This window comes from Oryza glaberrima, chromosome 4, assembly GCF_000147395.1.
Source record: "Oryza glaberrima chromosome 4, OglaRS2, whole genome shotgun sequence".
In the NCBI taxonomy this organism is placed as follows: domain Eukaryota; kingdom Viridiplantae; phylum Streptophyta; class Magnoliopsida; order Poales; family Poaceae; genus Oryza; species Oryza glaberrima.
Window position 1 is genome coordinate 9526149 of NC_068329.1, and position 19796 is coordinate 9545944.

The window sequence follows — 19796 nt, forward strand, 5'->3', positions numbered from 1 at the left end:
AAACCAGTTAAATAATAGACTAATTATAGTTCTTAATCGGTTAAAACCATACCTAACTAAAATGTGCATTTAACTACATGAAAGTGTATAGGGGAAATAATTTATTCAAATACTAGGTCATTTATCATGAATAAATATAATTTTATCAGAATTTATCTTCTCTGTTTAGGTCTCCTAAAAATTCAAACTAATTTCCAAAGGGCCCATTTTCTCCTAATTACTGTGAGTAATCTATCCAAAATTTTTTAAGTACAACCAAAGAAAATGGAATCTAGGTATCTTCAACTATCATCACAAAAATTCACACTAATTTATCCTGGCCGCAAAATAAACTATCGAGTTACAAAGGAAGGGTAAGTGAATTAATCCTGAAAATTTGTCCAAAATCACTTACACCCAATTATCTACCCATCCCTCACACCCCCACCTAGCTTACATCGACCTGGACCCACCTGGCAGCCTTCTTGGCTTGCCCTTCCCCTGTGCAACTTCTCTAGCCGACCAGAACTGAGAGAAAGACCGAGCCGACAGCCCTCGGGCGCGTTCGACGCGTCGCCTCGACGTGGCAGCGCCGAACCGAGGCTTCACCTCACCCAGCTGCGTCGCCACTCTTCACCGACCATCCCAGTGCCGATCCAACCGAGGGAGGAAGCTCCAACTTTCCCTCTCCACCTCTCTTTCGTCGTCGGCCGCCGAAAAGGGGCATGCCGCCGATCGCCAACGAGTCGTCTCCATCCCTATCTGATTCACGTTCTATTATCTTCTCTCCATGCCGAGAAAATCCTCTTTTGACTCCATCTTGTTTCGTCCACTGCAGCGACGGGAACGCGACCTCGTCTACGGAGCTCTGGAGCGCGCTCCAAGCGCCGCCGCAGCCGACATCGTCGCCGTTCCGACCGCTGTAGACCGATCCAAGCCGAGCCGTCACGCCAACGCCTTCTCCTTGAAGTCCTCCTCAAAACCCCTCAATAATCCCAGGCAACGGCGCAGCAAGTGCGGAGATCGGCCACCGTCTTCTTCACCTCCGGTTGCCATCGCCATTGTCGTTTCCGCCTCCTCCGGTGAGCCATTGTTGGATTACTAGCGCACAAACCATCCCTGTGACCTCAAAACCCTCGTGCATGCCTTCCTTTAGCAGCTCGTCGTCCCGTTCGAGCCGTCGCCGTTCACCCGCAGAAGGACGCCGTCGCCGGGAGGATGCGCGAGCCGTTGCTGTCACCAAGACCCCGGAAAACTTCAACCTAACCCGCGGTGAGTACCCTAGAGCCTGGAAGACCACATGCATGCATCCCTTTGAGTACATCCAGTCTATAGCACGACATGCACCACCACCCGAAAACTTCCTCTGCTCGGACTCGCCGCTGGCGCTACTCCGATGTCTGCTGTCTGAGAAATGTATAGGAATGGAATCGCAATAGCATGCCCTTCATTTTCTATTTTGGTCGCAACCCCAACGGAGTCACCGTTTGTCGCCGACACCGGCGAGCAGAGATGCCGCCCATGGCTGCTCTGCTGCTTATCGAATGGAAAAGGAGACAGGGACCTCGGTTGGAGAATTTAAACAACTATAAGATTCATTATGTAATGTTTCCACTCAATGACATATGGGCCTAGGACTGCGGGTTGATTTACTGAAACTCTAGGGGCTTTTCTGCATATTGTCCTGGGACTGACAATGCACCCCGAGGAACAAAATCTGAAATTATAAAAGAACAGTAACTAAAACTTGTAAAATCCATATAAAATTAAATATAGCTCATTTTAAGATGATTCAAATTTCTGTGAACTCACCAAATTGGGAACTTTGATGTTATGGAATAAAAACTTGCACTCACAGTACAAATTTAGCCTCTAAAATTTATCCAAATTAAATCACACATAAAGCATGCACAAACTTATAAAATGCATACAAAATTCATTTCAACTCATTTCAGAGAAAACTTAGTTTCTACAGATCCACCAACATGTTCTCTAAAAACAAAGTAAAATAAAACATCTACACATTTTGCATCAAATGCCTCTAAAACTATTATCTTTAAAAATAACTAGTTTTATATAAGCTGAACTTTAGAAGTTCATATAAAATTCATCTTAGATCCTTTTTGAGTAAACCCAAGTTCCGTAGTGTCGAAACAAGATTTCGGCAATAATAAAAGGAGGTGGCTATCAAGTTAGGAAAGTGGATGGGTTTAGAGACAAGGAATTTTATACAGGTTCAGGCCTTCTTATTCAAGAAGTAATACCCTACTCCTGTCCGGGGATGATTCCGCCGAGTATATTATTGATTGTATAAACTGGAAAAAAGAATCGCGCCCCGAGAGGCACATGGACCCTCCTTATATAAAGGAAGGAGTCCACTTTACAAAGTACCATCCATATCCTAACAGAATATGGGATTATAGATAAAATACAATCGTAACCGACTACGATCCAGGGTATTTTCTTGATATACAAGTCTAGAATCTAACCCGAGTCTTCATAGAGATATTTTATCTATATTTGGTACCATATATCCGACTAAATTATAAATGTCATGTAGATATGGGGTATCCATAATCTCCACAGTAGCCCCCGAGACCTTCACAGTTGACAGTAATAGCCTTCTCGAAACAAAAAACAGTAATCCGAGTGCTTTAATTCAACTTGCTCCAGCTTGCCGAGTGCCAAAATCAAAGACTGCGAAGGGCGAAAATAAAACATGGTGCATCGAGTAGATGCACCTAATTAGGTGTAGCCCCCGACTATGTGATTAGTTGAAAAACTAAACATATAGTCAAGAACCGAGTGGTTATATAGCGAAGCACGCATGGTACTTAGTAAGATACCCAGCCGACTGCTTCTCAACTTGAACATATCAAGGACAAAAAATATAAGAAGGGCCGAGTGATAAACACTCAAAGGTCCAAAAATAGACATGTTTGATAGGAATCCGAGTAAAAATCTCATAAAATGATCCACCAAACATGATAGAAAATCATGGTAATTAATGAGTCTAATAGCCTAGGCTGTGACCCTTACCATAACCAAAATAAGCATATAACATGCTAAAAGAATGACTATTAATAAACCAGTCACCTCAAATCAGCTCAAACAGCTTCTGCAGCCTATTAAAGCTTACAAAAAATGGTATAACACTTTTCTGTCGGACACCTTTTTATGTACATCATAATAATTCCAAAGAATTATTGAATCGCGTTAAAAAGGATTTTAACAGCATTGGGCCACACCATTGTGAACACAAATTGCCAAAGCAAAAAGTGCCTAAGTCCCTAGGGATCGCAACAGGCCACGCTGATTATAGTATTGGGCTGAAGTACTGTACAGGCCCAGGCCCATTAGTACTCCCGATACCCTAATATCACCGAAATGAAAAACGTCTCTTCGTCTTCCCCGCCGAGACTCTCGCCATTTTCCCCATTTCCTGCTACAGTACAAACTGCGCCGGCCAAGCTAGGGTTCAGCAATCCGCTCCAATCCATCCTCAAAAACTCCACAAAATTTCTCCCCGCATCCACCGCTCTGATTCTCCATCCCTTTCTAGCCGTATCTCGGACCAAAACAAACCATCTAGTCCACATTCATGGCGGAAGAGAGGGAAAGCTTCGAGAGCCAGTGGGCGTCCTCCGATGTGACAGAAGATAATCTGAAGGAGGTGTTGGCGCACGACGTTCTTCCAGCAAAGAGATCATCGGGTGGCGACCGGCATTTGGTGAGGCATTCCCGACCCCCGATACACATGAAATCGTGGAATTTGCTCATTTCTTCTATGGCGGATTTTCTCTTCCAACCTCAAGATTTTTCCGGGGAATTCTGAACTTCTACGGGATTATCTTGCATCATCTGAATCCAAACTCCATAGTGCATATTGCCAATTTTATTCATGCCTGCGAAGCTTTTCTGGGCATCAGGCCTCATTTCGCCTTGTTCCGCCGCATCTTCTTCCTCAAGCCCTAGCCAAATAAGAGCAAACCATGCGTCGTTGGGGCTGCTGGTTTCCAACTCAGGGGAACACTAAGCCAAAAATACTTCTCCATGCCCTTCAAGACCTCAAATGAAGGCTGGCACGCAAATTGGTTTTATGTTCAAAACCCCGAGCCCGTTCTTCCCGAGTACTCCTGTCTTCCTCCAGTTTATCGAGATACTTGGAACTCACTGCTAATGGGAGATGAAGCTACACAAGCAGTAGAACTGATGGAGAGGATGATAAAGCTGAAAGAACAGGGCCTTCAAGGAGAATAGATCACCCGGCACTTTATCAAGTGTCGGTTAGCTCCAATCAAAGAAAGATCTCGCACAGCCTTCGAATTTGACGGCAAGCATGACCCAAACCGTGAAGATCTAGATTCTCTTGACTTCAATGTCATGAAGGAAAGGATGTATAAGATCTTCTCAAACGCCATCGTTGTCAGCTACTCACACTTGCTGCCAGTCGTACCGTTCAATGCATTCAATCCTCCTCCACGGGTACGTATTCATACACTTCAACCTTTCTCAAAATATGATCTTGTTTTCTTGTTGAATCAGTTAACAATGAAGGATATTACACCCAGGAATTTGCTTTGATGAAGTCAGATCCCCCAATTGCTCAACGCCGATCTCCCCGCCACCAAACTGGGCAAGGGAGCGGAGGACCAAGAATTCGGTCTGAAACTCAACCAAGTGCTTCTGATCCAATCGGCCAGTCAGATTCTCGAAAGAGGAAGCTGGTTCTAAGTGACGACGAAGCCGATGATACCACCAGGAGGCCTGGAGACCGAGAAACAACCAAGAAACTACCAAAACAGGCTACTCTAAGGAAGAAAACATCCAGTCGCCCTGTGCCAAAGATCAGGAAGTCTTCTAGGTGCAACTCATATAACGATCTCTCTTGCATTAATGCGTAACCATTGCGGCAACAATACTGATAATCAAATTTGCAGGAAACCATCTGATATAGATCCGTCTGGGAAAGACTCTGACCCGACTAACGTGGACACAAGTTCTTCCAAAGAAATCGGGCCAACTGCTGAGGATCATCCGAGTGACAATCAGCCGGCATCCAATAATGTAGAATCCGGTGATCAACCCCCGACTAGAAACCAGTCGGCCGAAGCCGAAGCCGGAGTTAATCAGGAGCCCCCGACTGGAAACCAGTCGGACGCAGGGCCAAGCCAAGAGATTCCAGAAGTCGAAACCCAAGCAGACAACCCTCGCGGACAAGACGCCAGCGATGACCGGAGATCTGGATCTCCCTTAAAGGCATCCGAATCCACTCATCCTCGTCCAGAAATCATTACGGGTAAACACTCTGTCTGAAACCATGTCGACCCAAATAACTCTGATCAATTGTATAACCTTTGTCAGTGGATACATTAAGACCAATGATCAGTGATGAAGAAGAAATTCCCCGTATACAAGCAGCCGAAGATTCGTGCCCTCCTATTTTGGTCAAGAGGTGGGATGACAACTTGCAACCTCAAGGAATTGTAATAAACCGGCAAAAAGAAGACGAAGAGGTATGCCTATTGAAAAAGGCACTCAACCAAGCGACTCGTATTGTAAATGTAAGTTCCTTGACGCCTGACCTTAGCCATCTTGTTTGCCGTCTGGCTCGAGCACTGATTAAACTGCTCTGCAAAGGATTCATCTTAGGAACGAGGCGAAAACCGCAACCCTAGAGAAACTAGTTCCTCATCTTGGAACCCTTGAAGCCACCAGGAGTCAACTGCACGAGGCCAGGGAACTTGCCAAGAAGAACGAACACGATCTGAGGGATCGGATTGCTGAGCTCCAGGAATCCAATTTTGAACTGAGCGGCTCATCAAAAGGTTCACGCAAACTCCGCCCAACTGATTTGTGCTGTTATCTCTGTAATCTTGATTAACCGGAGTCAATGTAGTGCAAGTTGCCAAGATATCTCAACTAGAGAAGCAGATCCAAACTCTGGAAAATGACAAGGCAGAGCTGGCAAGACAGAGGGATTCGGCTTTAAAGGAGGTTGAAGGTACCAATAATCGATACTCCAAAAGCCATTGTCTTCTATATACTGATTCATTAATATAAATCTGTTGATGCAGACCGCAAGATCAAGTCGCAAGCACAATTTGATGTTTTAGTTGACAAGATCAACAAGCTTGAAGGAGCCAGGGATAAGGTCGCTAATGCCGCTACTCCACTCATCCAGGCCATGTTCTTTAATAACGCCGGTTCGAGTACACTTGATGCTGCCGAAATCTTCGACAAGCTGAGAGTCGCTCCAGATACTTATTTCAAGAATATCAAAGAGGCTGGAAGTATGGGAGCAGGTCTGGCGTTGGCGATGACCAAATCCCTTTATCCAAGGGTTGATATTGATGCCGTTGACGGCTTTGCAGACGGGACGAGCGAAGAAGCTGCCCTTGACCTCATCAATGATGCGCAAAAAGCTGCTGACAAGATTGCTGCTGATGTAGTTGAGAGATTCCAAGATGTCGACCTTCGGCTGACTGGGCCTGATAATTCTGATGATGAAAAAACTGATACTGATTGATATAACAATGATTTTGATAATTAATGATGATGGAGGCTCAATTTGTACAATACTGATGAATTTATGCTATGCTTGGTGTTCCATACTTAGCTTCTGATTTCTTAAAAGCCTTTGTCAAGCCTTATTGAGCCTAAAACCCGCAAAAGCTATTAAAAAACCTTCAGTCCTCATTGACTAAGTCGAAAGACCAAACAGGGCAATGATAAATCAAGTAAGCAAATTGAATTGATAAAAATCACACTCCATTATTATCATAGTAGCCCCCCGACTGAAAACTTCAAGAAAAAGCATGAAGTTAGCAGTCGAAGAGGAAAGATACAAACGAAATGCCTAAGCATAAAATCGACGAAGGTGTTCAATATTCCAAGAATTGTTGATAAGAGTATCGTCTTTGCGCTTGAGTCGATAAGAACCAGGCCGAGTGACTTCAGCAATTATGAACGGTCCTTCCCATAAGGGAGATAATTTATGCCGATCCTGTGTGGTTTGAATTTTCCTCAGAACCAGGTCGCCGACTAAAAAGGCTCGCGATCGAACATTCCGATTATGATAACGGCGCAACCCTTGCAAATATCGAGTCGATTGAATTAAAGCTGCTGCTCGGGCTTCTTCTAGTCGATTGATGTCGTCTACTCGGCCTTCTTCATAGCGCGCCTCGTTGAAGTCCCGAAATCGTAGTGATTCAAATTCCACTTCACTCGGCAACATTGCTTCTGCACCATAAACCAAAAAGAACGGCGACTGGCCGGTAGCCCGACTGGGAGTAGTGCGTAAAGACCAAAGTACGGACGGCAGCTGATCGACCCACTTGCCAGCATAGGGACGTAGCCGGTAAAAAACGCGTGCTTTGATCCCTTGAAGTATCATATCATTAGCGCACTCGACTTGTCCATTACTCATGGGGTGTGCCACGGAGGCGTAACAAATTTTAATGCCGAAGTCTTCACAAAAGTCTTTAAATGCTCCACCAGTGAATTGAGTGCCATTATCAGTGATGATCCAATTAGGTACCCCAAACCGATGTACAATGTTGATGAAAAAGTCTCTAGCTTTATCTGCTGTGATCGTGATGACCGGTTTAGCCTCAATCCACTTGGAGAATTTGTCGATAGCCACAAAGAGATGCGTGTAACTGCCGACTGCCCTTTTAAACGGGCCGACCATGTCAAGCCCCCAGACCGCAAACGGCCAGGACAACGGGATGGTTTGCAACTCTTGGGCTGGCAGATGAATTTGTCTGGCAAAAAATTGACAACCTTCACATGTCCGCATAATCTTGTCAGCATTAGACACAGCTGTAGGCCAGAAAAAACCTTGCCGGTAAGCTTTGCCGACAATGGTCTGTGCAGCGGCATGATTACCACAAATACCAGAATGTATATCCTTCAACAATTGTCTCCCTTCTTCCAAAGACACGCAGCGCTGCAGTATTCCTGATGGACTTTTCTTGTACAGCTCAGTCTCATGAATAATGTAAAGTCTGCTGCACCTGGAAATCCGCTCGGCTTCATTTTTGTCTTGAGGGAGTTCTTGTTTGGTCAAAAATTTTATGAACGGTTCTCTCCAGTCGGCTTCAATCACGCTTACGCCTTGAGTATCCATGGCTTCGATTGTCTCTTTTCTGGGCACGGTCGGTTCGTAAAGATGTTCAACGAACACATCTGAAGGAGCTGCTTCCCATTTTGAACCGAAATTAGCCAGTCTGTCGGCTGCCTCATTGTTATGTCGGAGGACATGGGTGAGCTCGAGCCCATCGAATTTATCTTCCAACTTGCGTACCTCTTGTCGATAAGCGGTCATATTATCATCTAGACAAGACCACTCTTTCATGACTTGATTAACAACCAACTGAGAGTCTCCACGGACGATTAGTCGGTGAATGCCTAGAGAGATTGCGATCCTTAATCCATGGAGTAGCGCCTCGTATTCCGCCACGTTATGGGACGCAGAAAAATGTATCCACAATACGTAGCTCAATCTTTCTCCAGTCGGGGAAATCAAGACGACCTAGCTCCAGTGCCTGTAAGCCTCTTTGACCCCTCAAAATGCATAGTCCAATATTCCATCTTTTCCTCTAGCATGTCTTCTTGGCACTCGGTCCACTCGGCAAGGAAATCAGCTAAAGCTTGTGACTTGATCGAAGTTCGTGGTTTGAACGATATGTCCAAAGACATCAATTCTAAGGCCTACTTCGCAATTCGTCCGTTTGCTTCGCGATTATAAAGTATATCCCCGAGCGGAAACGATGTGACCACCGTGACCGAGTGACTTTGAAAGTAGTGAGATAATTTCCTGACGGTAATTAAGACACCATATAATAACTTTTGAACCTGAGGATACCTTGTCTTGGAGTCGGCTAAAACCTCGCTGACAAAATAAATTGGTCGTTGGACTTTTTGAATATGGCCTTCCTCTTCACGCTCAACAACCAGGACCGTGCTCACAACCTGGGAGGTCGCCGACACATATAACAGTAGCGGCTCTTGTGGATGCGGCGAGGCCAAAACTGGTGGAGTGGTGAGAAGTCTCTTGAAGTCTTCAAAAGCTTTTTGTGCTTCGGGTCCCCACTGAAAATTGTCAGTCTTCTTCAGCAGCTTGAAAAAGGGCATCCCCCGCTCGCCGAGTCGTGAGACGAACCGGCTGAGCGCCGCCATGCAACCAGTCAGCTTTTGGACGTCTTTTTGGGAGCTTGGCGGTTTCATGTTGAGGATGGCGTTGATTTTCTCCGGGTTGGCCTGTATGCCTCTCTGAGATACCATAAATCCGAGCAACTTCCCTGACGGTACTCCGAAGATGCACTTTTCCGGGTTTAGTTTCATCTTGAAAGCACGAATGCTTGTAAAAGTTTCTTCTAAATCCGCAATCAGGTCATCCTTCTGCTTGGTCTTGACGACTACATCGTCAACATAAGCTTCAACATTGCGACCGATCTGAATTGAAAAATATCTTTGAATCATGCGTTGATAGGTTGCTCCTGCGTTCTTTAATCCAAAGGGCATGGTGATGTAACAGTAGGCCCCAAAGAGCGTAATAAACGAGGTCTTCAAGCAGTCGGATTCTTTTAGTCGGATCTGATGATATCCCGAGTAACAGTCCAAGAAGCTGAGTAACTCGCAGCCGGCCGTTGAGTCAACCACCTGGTCAATGCGAGGTAACCCAAAAGGGTCTTTGGGACAAGATTTGTTGAGGTCGGTATAATCGACACACATGCGCCATTGCCCCGTCTTTTTCCGAACCAGGACTGGGTCCGCGACGAGGGTGGTAGCGGTAGGGCGAGTGCTGCAACTCGTCCGGGTAGCGCTGGTGAAGAGTGTCGATGGCGAGGAGTGCGGCGTTCTGGCAAGCGGCGGAGAAGGAATCTCCACCCGCGGTGACTGCCAACGAAGTCCTCTCGGGAGAGCCAGTGAGGATCACTGCAGTGACCTCCCAAGCAGCGTGGGGCTCTGCATCGTCACCCTCCTGCTCCGGGAGCTGCTTGCCCTGGTAGTCCACTCCATGCGGATATCCCAGGACAACGCACATGCCCCGTAGCTCCAGAACAAAGCCGGTCAGGTCCAGGCCACGACGGTTGATGCTGCCGGCCATCTACAAGCAAGGACAAAAGAGATAAAAATATTTTAGAGATCAGCTTTTGATGACAAATGAAGCAGCAAGACAGAGAGAGACTAAAGGATTTTCACAAATAAGAGAGGATTTTTATTTCGAAAATATTGCTAAGGCTTGGGATCTAAGGCTCGTCCTAAGGTCAAGGGGGCTCTGATACCAACTTGTCACGACCGGAAATAACCCAACGGGCGTTCCTTACGTGCGTGTGTTATTCCTTGTCCCAGGAGGCAAGGTACACCAAAAGTTGATACAATTCAGAGTTTAACAAGCGGAAGCGTAAATAGTTAATTGTTACATGGGCAGCGACGGCCCAGCACACTCAAAGACAACGAAAAACAGCGGAAGACTAAGGCGACGACCACAGGCGCTTGACGGCAGGCACGAGCTAGACACCAAAGCCTTCATCATCCAGGGGCTCCTCTTCTGGGTTTGGGAAAAATTGAGCAAGACTGAGTACAACCACCGTACTCAACAAGACACACCCACAAGTGCAGCATAAATGCAAAGGAGTACAATGGAGTTATAATATAGGGGTTAGGTTTTGCAATAAACAGCATTTAAAAGACCCTTAGTTGCTCAAAGCTATTTTGTAAACACGATTCTAGAGCTGTACAATATTATTAACCAAGGCCGTGAACCCACACGAACCTGCCTTAACCCAAGGCCTACGATGATTCAGACCGAACTGGCAACCCGACCCTAGGTCCCAGCTCGTCCCAAGCCAACCCAGGCCAACCATTCCACATTTTAGTTGTTAAGCAGGTTTTAAGAATTAAAACACTAACTTGGGTACATTGCTCGGCTTGCCCATAACCGAGGGCGCGGCTATTCGAATAGATTATACTCTGATCAGAGGTGTACATCTTTACCCACAAGACACATCTTCCTCACGCGTAACCACGTGCCACATACCACCACGGTATACGGACGGAAGACGTGACATAGTTTCCAACCCATCCTAGCCATAGACAAGAGTACCGACCCAACCCCACCTACGGCCGGAACCCCCGGGACAGGTAGGCAGGACTGAGCCCCTAGCAGCAGGACACCGGTCCTGTGCCATGACATCTCGACTACCGGGCCGCAGCTCGTGTAGCCTTCATTTGCCCTAGAGATGTCCATCGACCCCCGACTTCGTCCATCTCCATCCGTGTACTTTTGTTTATAGCCAGACTGAGCCACAAACTAAGCCTTACCCATTAGACATGTGGAAGTACGGTAGTGCTTTGCAACAGAGGCCCGAAGACCGGTCCTTGTATGGCCGAGGTGCTACCATCAAAACCATGCACCCCGAGCCCAGCCTAAAACCATTTTGAGGGTTTTGAACCGAGGGAGAGGTGTGAATCCAATTCCACAATAATCCAACCATTCCATGGTGTCCAAGTGATATGAATATTCCCAAAGTCTAGAGTTATAAAACCACCTAATGTTGCCTAATTAATCAGCGAAGCATCTACCTAAATTCATACTAGTGGAGCCATGAATAGAGTGCCCACTAGCTGGGGTTTTGTTTATTCTAGGGTGAACAAGGTAATAATAACAATAACCACAATAATAAGGTCATAACAAAGGTAAATAGGCATGGCTAAATAAAACAGTGATAACGCGGGAATTTAAATAAAGCGATAATGCAATAATTTAAATCAAAATAATTTTATAAACTAGGATCCAATATGTTCAAAGAATGATGTGACTTGCCTTGCTCGCTTTCCCAAACGTCGGCTTCAACCTCCACGAAGAGCGGATCTTCCGAAGCTGCAGCGTCTACACGACCAACGGAAAATAAAAGGGCTTTTACTCTAATAAACTCCATATAACAAGCAGGAACAAAGCACAAAAATGGGTTCTTGACTTCTTAAGGAAAAATTAGAGACTTGAACGGTCCAATTCCGAGTTCAAATGGCCAAGTTATGGCCATTTGAAGTTTATATGCTCTTTAAATGAATATTTACGAATTTCTTCGTTTAAATTTTAATTTAAAAATATATTTATTGCGTCAGCCGGGGGAGAGGGCGCGCGGACCGGGTCCACGGGAGTGGGACCCACGCGGCAGCCTCACGGTCCTCGGTGGACCGGGTGCACCCGGCTCACACCGGCCGGCGCCGTGGGCCCCACGCGTCAGCCGCACCCGAGGGCGCGGGCGGCTGACGGCCGGGCCCCACGCGGCAGCCGCTAGGCGCGCCCGGAGGCGGCCACGTCGGCGCGGCCGGCGGGAGGCGGCGCCCGCGCCCCGATGGTCGCCGCCGGCGACCACCGGCACGGCGGAGCAGCGGCCGAGAGAGGGGAGGGAAGGGGGAAAGGAGGCGGCGGTCCACGGCTCACCCCGGGTCGATGGCAACGACGGAAACGGCAACCGGAGCGGAGGAAGGCGGCGGCGCGGCTCGGGTCGACGGGGTCGGCGGCGCTCCGGCGGTCGGTGACCGAAACGGAGAGGTGGACGAGGTCGGCGAGGTTGCGGTGAAGCCGAAGGAGGCGGCCCCGAGGTGGGAGGTGGTCCGGGGCGACGACGGCGGAGAGAGAGAGCGACGGCGCGAGCTCGATTCTGGCGAGGAGAGAGGGCGGTGAGTGGCGGAAACGGTGGTGGGGAGCTCGGGGAGGGTTTATATAGGGTTGGGAGTGAGAGAGGGCGGCCGGAGGGGAAGGAAACCGGCGCGGGAGGTCCGGCCGCCATCAACGGCGCCGGCGAGATTTGCGGGGGCAAATCCGCCCGTTTGAACGCGAGAGAGAGAGGGAAAAATAGGGGGAAAGGGAGAGGGGATCACGGGGAGTGATTCCCCCCACTTTATTGCTTGCGGGGACGGCGGGAGGCGGCGGGATTCGCGGCGGCGGCGGCGCTAGGGCGCGGGGAGGCGGCGGGAGCGGCGGGAGGAAGGGGATGACGGGTGGGCCCCACCCGTCAGCGAGGGTGGCGGGCGGGCCCGCCTGTCAGCGGCGCGCGCGGGGAGGCGGCGAGTGGGCCGCGGGGAGGAGGAGAGAGGGGGAGGGAGATGGGCCGAATCCGGCCCATTAGAGAGAAGGAGGGATTTTAGGGTTTTTCTTTTTATAAAATCATTTTAACTTTGTTTATTTCTTAATAATTATTATTTGTGCTCTGAAAATTCCACTAAAATTTATTTACACATTTTAGGCTTTTAGGAAATATACAAAAATCCTCCAAGCCCTATTTGACTTTTAACTTTGCACATTTTAATTTTTGAAGGCTTTCACAAGCATTTTAATTATTCTAGGCATAATTTAGAGGATGTATTTTAGGGTCGATTTGGGACGCGACATTTTCAGTGCGAAAATTCTCCCGAGTGCCGAAGGTAACTGGAAGCGTGATCTGGCCGAGTGGTGTAGCTGACAATCCTGGGATAACACCGTGGAAGGGTGCATTACTCGGCTTTAATTTCGTGCGAGGAATCTGCATATCGTCCAGGGTCTTAGCGAAAAGGATGTTGAGTGCGCTGCCACCATCGATGTGAGTTCGTCGGAGCTTGACATTGCGAACCACTGGATCTAGTACCAGAGGATACCGCCCCGGGTGGACCACTCGGTCGGGATGATCCGAGCGGTCGAACTTAATTGCTACCTCTGACCACCGAAGGTATTGGGGCGTGTTAGGCTGAACCGCATTGATCTCCCCGTTCTGTTAGCTTCTGCTTTCTCTTAGACTCATAAGCCAGGGGTCCGCCGAAGATGTGATTAAGTTCTTTGCGGTGATCTTGAAAACCAGTCGGGGCATCATCTTCATCATCTTTCTTCTTTGATGTGCTTTGATCTCTGTCTGAAGGCTTACGCGCGTTCTTGACATATTGCTCCGCAAACTGTTTGTAGACGAAGCAATCTTTGGCCACGTGGTTGGAGTTGGGATGATGCGGACATTGGGAATTCATTATTTTGTCGAAGGTGTTGACGCGAGAACGTTGTCGGGAAGACGGAGAGGTGGTCGCCACAAGTTCTTTGGGCTTACGCTTGCGATCCTTGTGGTTGTTACTTCCACTCCCTCCTGCGGTCGGCGTATCCTTCTTTGGCTTCCAAGTGGTGCCCGACTGCTTGGACGCCGTGATAGCATCTTCGGCTTTCGCATACTCATTGGCTTTTTCAAACATCTGCTTGACCGTCTTGAGAGGTTTGCGTCCGAACTTGCCGACTAGGTCCTCGTGGCGGATGCCTTTAGTAAAGGCGGCAATGATGACGTCGTCGGTGATGTCGGAGATCTTGTTGCGTTGCTCAGAGAAGCGTCGAATGTAATCTCGAAGAGACTCTCCAGACTTCTGAATGATGTTGTAGAGATCGAAGTGTGTGCCAGGCCGTTCAAAAGTGTCTTGGAAGTTGGCGATGAAGTGGTCACGTAGCTCTGCCCATGATCCGATCGTGCCGCGGGGTAGCCCGTGAAGCCATGACCGGGCGGAATCTGCTAGGGCCACGGGTAGATAATTCGCCATGGCTTTGCTGTCTCCTCCTGCTGCGTGGATTGTGAGACCATAGACGGTGAGCCAAGACTCAGGGTTGGTGGTGCCGTCATATTTCTCAATTCCGGTCGGCTTAAAGCTGGCTGGCCAATCCACTCGACGCAGGTCGCTTGTGAAGGCAGCAACTCCGTCCACGTCGTCATCATAGCGATCTAGTGAATGATAGCCTCTTGCTGCGCGGCGCTGGTTGATGGTGTCGCGAAGATCGATGGGGTGCCTTCGATGTGGGGAGTGTGGTCGTTCAACTCGGCGCTCCCTATATCGTTCGGGAGGCGAATGAACAGACCGTTCATCATGTCCCCTGCTCCTGCGACTAGATCCGGTGCCGGCAATGCTGAGGCTTGGCTGGTGATAGTCTTGAGATCGAAGATGAGGGACTCGGCTACCAGTCGGGGTGCGGGTGCTTGCGGAGTTGGCTGGAACCGAGGCAGCGATCATGGTCTTCGTCTGGTTCAAGATGTTGACTACATGATCAGCTTGGTTGAGTGCGTCTTCCTTGAGGAGGGTGTCGAGGAGAGTGATTGCTGCAATCGCGTTCTGCTGGGGGGTGCGAAAGACCGTTGTCCCATCGACATCTTGTTGCCCAATGAGCTCTCTCGCTCGCCGCCCAGATTCTAAGGCGCGTTGTCGTCGATCTTCAGCCTCCTTTGCAATCCGTTCGCGATCTTGTTGCTCATGCTGTAGTCGTTCCCGCTCCTGTCGCTGTCGCTCTTCCTCCAGTCGGCGACGTTCAGCTTCTTGCCGTGCGCGATCTTGGTCCGCTTCTCGGGCTTGGCGCTGTTCCTCCGTTTCGTTGTCAGCCATGAATACGCCGAAGAAGAGGGGCGTGTAGTTATCCTCATAGCTGTCGTCGAAGTTGTCGAGGTCACCGTGGTTGTAGTAGTAGCCGAAATCGTCGTAGTCGAGGATCTCGGTTGGTCAAGAACTGACGTCGGGGGAGCTGAGGTAGCCATCCAACTCTTCCGTCGAGACTGTCCCGAGAGGTTGGAGTATAACGCCAACCTCCCTGGATCTAGATCAGATCGGGGCCGAAGCCGGAGCTCGCCTAGATCTTCGAGTGGGAGATGTCTTGACTGTGAAGACAGCGTCCAAATCATCAGGAAGTTTCATCAGGATTGAGGGATAGGACCCGTCGTCTTGATCTGGTCGCGGAAGAGTAGATTGGATCTCGTCCGAGTGGTTTGAAGCCGACTCGGGAGAGATGATCTTGGAGTAGGCCTCGGCCGAGTTCGGAATACCGAACGGCACGTGGACCTGGTCTCTCCCCGACTGGTTTGAATCCGAGTCAAGGAGAGAGATCTTGCTGAAGTCGTTGGTGATGAAGTTGAGGCTGCCGAACCGGAACGCCTGCCCGGGAGGGAAGGCGAAGTCGTTGATGCCAGAATTGAAACCCAACTGTCAACTGCCCGGGAGGGAAGGCTGCTGAACTTGACGCTACCCCTACCTGGCGCGCCAACTGCCGAAACAAGATTTTGGCAATAATAAAAGGGGGTGGCTATCAAGTTAGGAAAGTGGATGGGTTTAGAGACAAGGAATTTTATACAGGTTCAGGCCTTCTTATTCAAGAAGTAATACCCTACTCCTGTCCGGGGATGATTCCGCCGAGTATATTATTGATTGTATAAACTGGAAAAAAGAATCGCGCCCCGAGAGGCACATGGACCCTCCTTATATAGGGGAAGGAGTCCACTTTACAAAGTACCATCCATATCCTAACGGAATATGGGATTATAGATAAAATACAATCGTAACCGACTAGGATCCCGGGTATTTTCTTGATATACAAGTCTAGAATTTAACCCGAGTCCTCATAGAGATATTTTATCTATATTTGGTACCATATATCCGACTAAATTATAACTGTCATGTAGATATGGGGTATCCATAATCTCCACATGTAGAATCACCAAAACATATACTTCCACATTATAAAATAAAATTATATACTTACTGTATGATAAAAGCCTCTAAATACTTATGTAAGTAATAACCAACATAGAGCAACCTTAAATTGTAAAATTTGTAGAAAATTCATCTTTAGTCTAAATGAAGTGAACCAAATATCTATAGAACCAGCGAACAGTGGGCTTTGACATAGTAAAATAAAATATGGAACCTTCTGTAAAGGTTATAGCTCTAAACTTTAAATTTATAGGTAGGTACTAATCACATAGTATTGATTGAGCAATATGTATATATATAAATGTATATAGAAATACACTCTAGCTATAATGAAACCCAAATAAAACTTGTTAGACCAGTGAATGCATAGTTCCATCCCCTTCCACCAAAACTTAGCAAACTTAACTCATATAACAATTTCTAGGTTGGTGTGTTAAGTAACTAACATAGAACATCCCTAATTATAAAATGTGTAGTAAAATAATATAAACTCTAAAATTATGAACTAAGATTAGATTAGTTAACTAAAATACTCATTTTATACATCACTAGCTAGATGAGGCAAGTTCTGGACCTAAACCTCTAAAGCCATGAACCTATATAACACTATACACCCGTAACACGTTATAACTTGTAAAATACATAAAGAATTCATATTAACTCCAAAAATTGTGAAACCAAATGTGTTAGTCTTAGAAAACACATATGTTCACTCAGCAAACATAAACTTAATAAAAATCACCTTACAACAGCATTTCACAATAGTACCTAAATAAATCCTATACTATACCGATGAAACTTGTAAAATTCATAATTCCCAAATAAAAAGAGATGAAATAGAAATTCTTCCATCTAAATTCATTTTAGACCAGTACCTATTCACTGTGCACAAATCATCCATTTTAGAGCATTTTGGATTTTACGCATATTTCGGTGTTTAATTGCATAACGTGTACTTTGTATAGATGATTGCTTAAACGGTGAAGAAGTGATTTAGGTGCTGACATTTTCCTGATTCAAGGCAAGTCCCACCTCCCTCTCTTTGATCACTTTGAACCTATGTTTTGGAGGTTATTGAAAATGTTTGCAAATCCTGCATGTCGATTGTACACTAACAAATTAAAATGGTGTTAAACTTGTTAGACAAATTCCCATTATTTGCATTATCACCTTAACCCCACATATATCCATATCCATCATTCCTAACCTTAGGAACAATATGACTATACCACTTTTTATATGAGTTTTGGTGACACTAGGTTACTATAAAGCTTAGCCATGCTTAGAATGGTCTTCCTTGTCATTATGGGCTCATTACAAACATGAAATTTGATTTATAATTAATCTGGACAGAACTTTAATACTTGTGATTTTGATAAATAAAATGGTGGAAAACATGGATTTTAGGTTTGGGCCTCAAGTGGTGCACATATGGTGATTAGTTGTGTATCGATAGGGGGAGAGTGTGCCCAAACCAACCTAAGGACTTCACTCAATGTCAGTTCATTTCGTATACAGTACAACCACATGTGCTAGTATGGGATAGCCCAAGCTTACTAAATTATTTATGGTTTAGCCTTACATTCTGGTAGGCCGGTGTGTATGAGTTCGAATAACTCAGAGGAACTTCCTATTTACCCCGACGTGGTAGTTTAGGTGACTAAGTCTGTCCAATACAATGGTATTGTGCCACGTGGGTGGGTTCCCGTTGTGTCCGCCACCACGGCGTTAAGTTTAAGGCATGGGCCCGCCACTTAACGGTTCTAGGTCATATAACGTGTATTGCTTAGGACGGAGTAACACGTATCGTGCTGGTGTAAGGCTAAATCATGAATTTTGGAAAAGCTTTGTTGCGGGTAATAAATCGGGAACTTATGTATCGCGTGCCATACTCTTGCATGATTATTATTTCGCATCATGTGGGTAAAGTGTACAAACTCTGCAGAGTTAAAACTAATCGATTAGCCGTGCTCGCGGTCATGAGCGGCGTGTGGATATCTATTGAGTATAGATTTGTGTTTATTCTTCTAAATGCTGAAATTTACCTTCAATTTGTGATGAGATTTGAGAATGATCTCCTTGCTGCCATGGAAGGCAATGAGGTGCATATTTATACATGATTAATGCCTACCTTGATGCCCAATATGTCAAGTACTAGTTTGCTGAAATTTATTTGAAAGTAAACCTGATTTAGAAATGTTTTATGCAAATAAAACTTGCTTTATGCTAAAAAGAACCATATTATGCCTTCCATGATTATATGCCTTGCAAGTAGGGTGTTAGGCTTGTCTTGGTGCTTGCCAGTACATTATTTCTATAATGTACTGACTCTTGCTATTGAATTAATCTTTTGTTTGCAGGTTTTAGTCTTAGTCTTTGAGTGATGCGGGTAATCAACTGCTTCTTCTAGGACTTGAACTTAATGGGGGTAAACCCCTAGTCGGTGTGCTTGTGGATTGGGTAGACAAGCTTCCGCTGTTCTATATATTTATTTGGCCGGTTGGCCAATGTAACTAAAGTAGATGTAGTTTATAATCGCTTTCATCTTATTTGTGTTTGCTATGTATAATCATGCTTGAGATGAAAGTGTGAATCTAGTGCACATCCTGGGAACTAGATTCACATGAGTATGAGTTAAGAATATTTGAGATGTTGTAGATCTTTAGCCATTTTTGTCAAGTCTCCTGAATGTGTAACACATCGGGTCGCCGCCTTCGAGTGGTTTGACGGGCACATCTCAGGCTGAAGTTGACTGGCAGGCTAAAGGCCTAGCAATGTCTCCAATATTCTTCTCTCGAGGCGTCGGATGTTTCATTATGTTTGTTTGATGACTTGAATTATTCACTTCATCCCTCAAATATAATGGATGGTCCGGAAAGCCTACGACAAATATTCTTCTTCAGTAATTTAGATTTATCTTGTGAGAATTATCTCTTGGTTAGTTCCTAAATAGCATACGGGATTATTGTTCATTATAATCAACTAAAATATAGTTATTGTTTTGGTGAGTTATAAACACTAAAGTAGATATTAATTGCTTAGACGTGGTGTTTAGGTAATTGTTATCCAGTAATTGCTGTGTATCCACAGTACGTTTGAGGTAGGTGTAGAGGTGGTGACAGCCCTTGAGATCACTTAAGTCCTCCCTGTCCGGCTACGGCTACGTAGTAGAGCGACATTGGGAACAGCGGGTTGCCAGTGCCTGAAGTATTGCGTTAGGATTAAAGTTAAGCTTTCCCTAAACACTGTTTCTCACTAGTAAATCCTCTCTATCCTGGCCTATCATTTGCTTGGCGTCCTTGGATGAACTGGAGGAAGATCTGACC

At 46.4% G+C, this 19796-nt stretch overlaps 2 long non-coding RNA genes across 3 annotated transcripts; both read left to right on the plus strand.

Annotated features, from left to right (window-relative positions):
* The first annotated feature begins 519 nt into the window (after positions 1-519).
* On the plus strand, positions 520-19205 carry LOC127770114 (uncharacterized). 2 transcript variants are annotated; one of them, XR_008016880.1, is made up of 3 exons: positions 520-1061; positions 1136-1251; positions 18831-19205. It is a non-coding gene; the product is annotated as an uncharacterized LOC127770114 (long non-coding RNA). The 2 variants fall into 2 exon arrangements; XR_008016881.1 differs by lacking the exon at positions 18831-19205 and adding an exon at positions 17436-17492.
* On the plus strand, positions 5559-6382 carry LOC127770115 (uncharacterized). The gene is made up of 3 exons (XR_008016882.1): positions 5559-5807; positions 5879-5983; positions 6057-6382. It is a non-coding gene; the product is annotated as an uncharacterized LOC127770115 (long non-coding RNA).
* Positions 19206-19796: the final 591 nt, after the last annotated feature.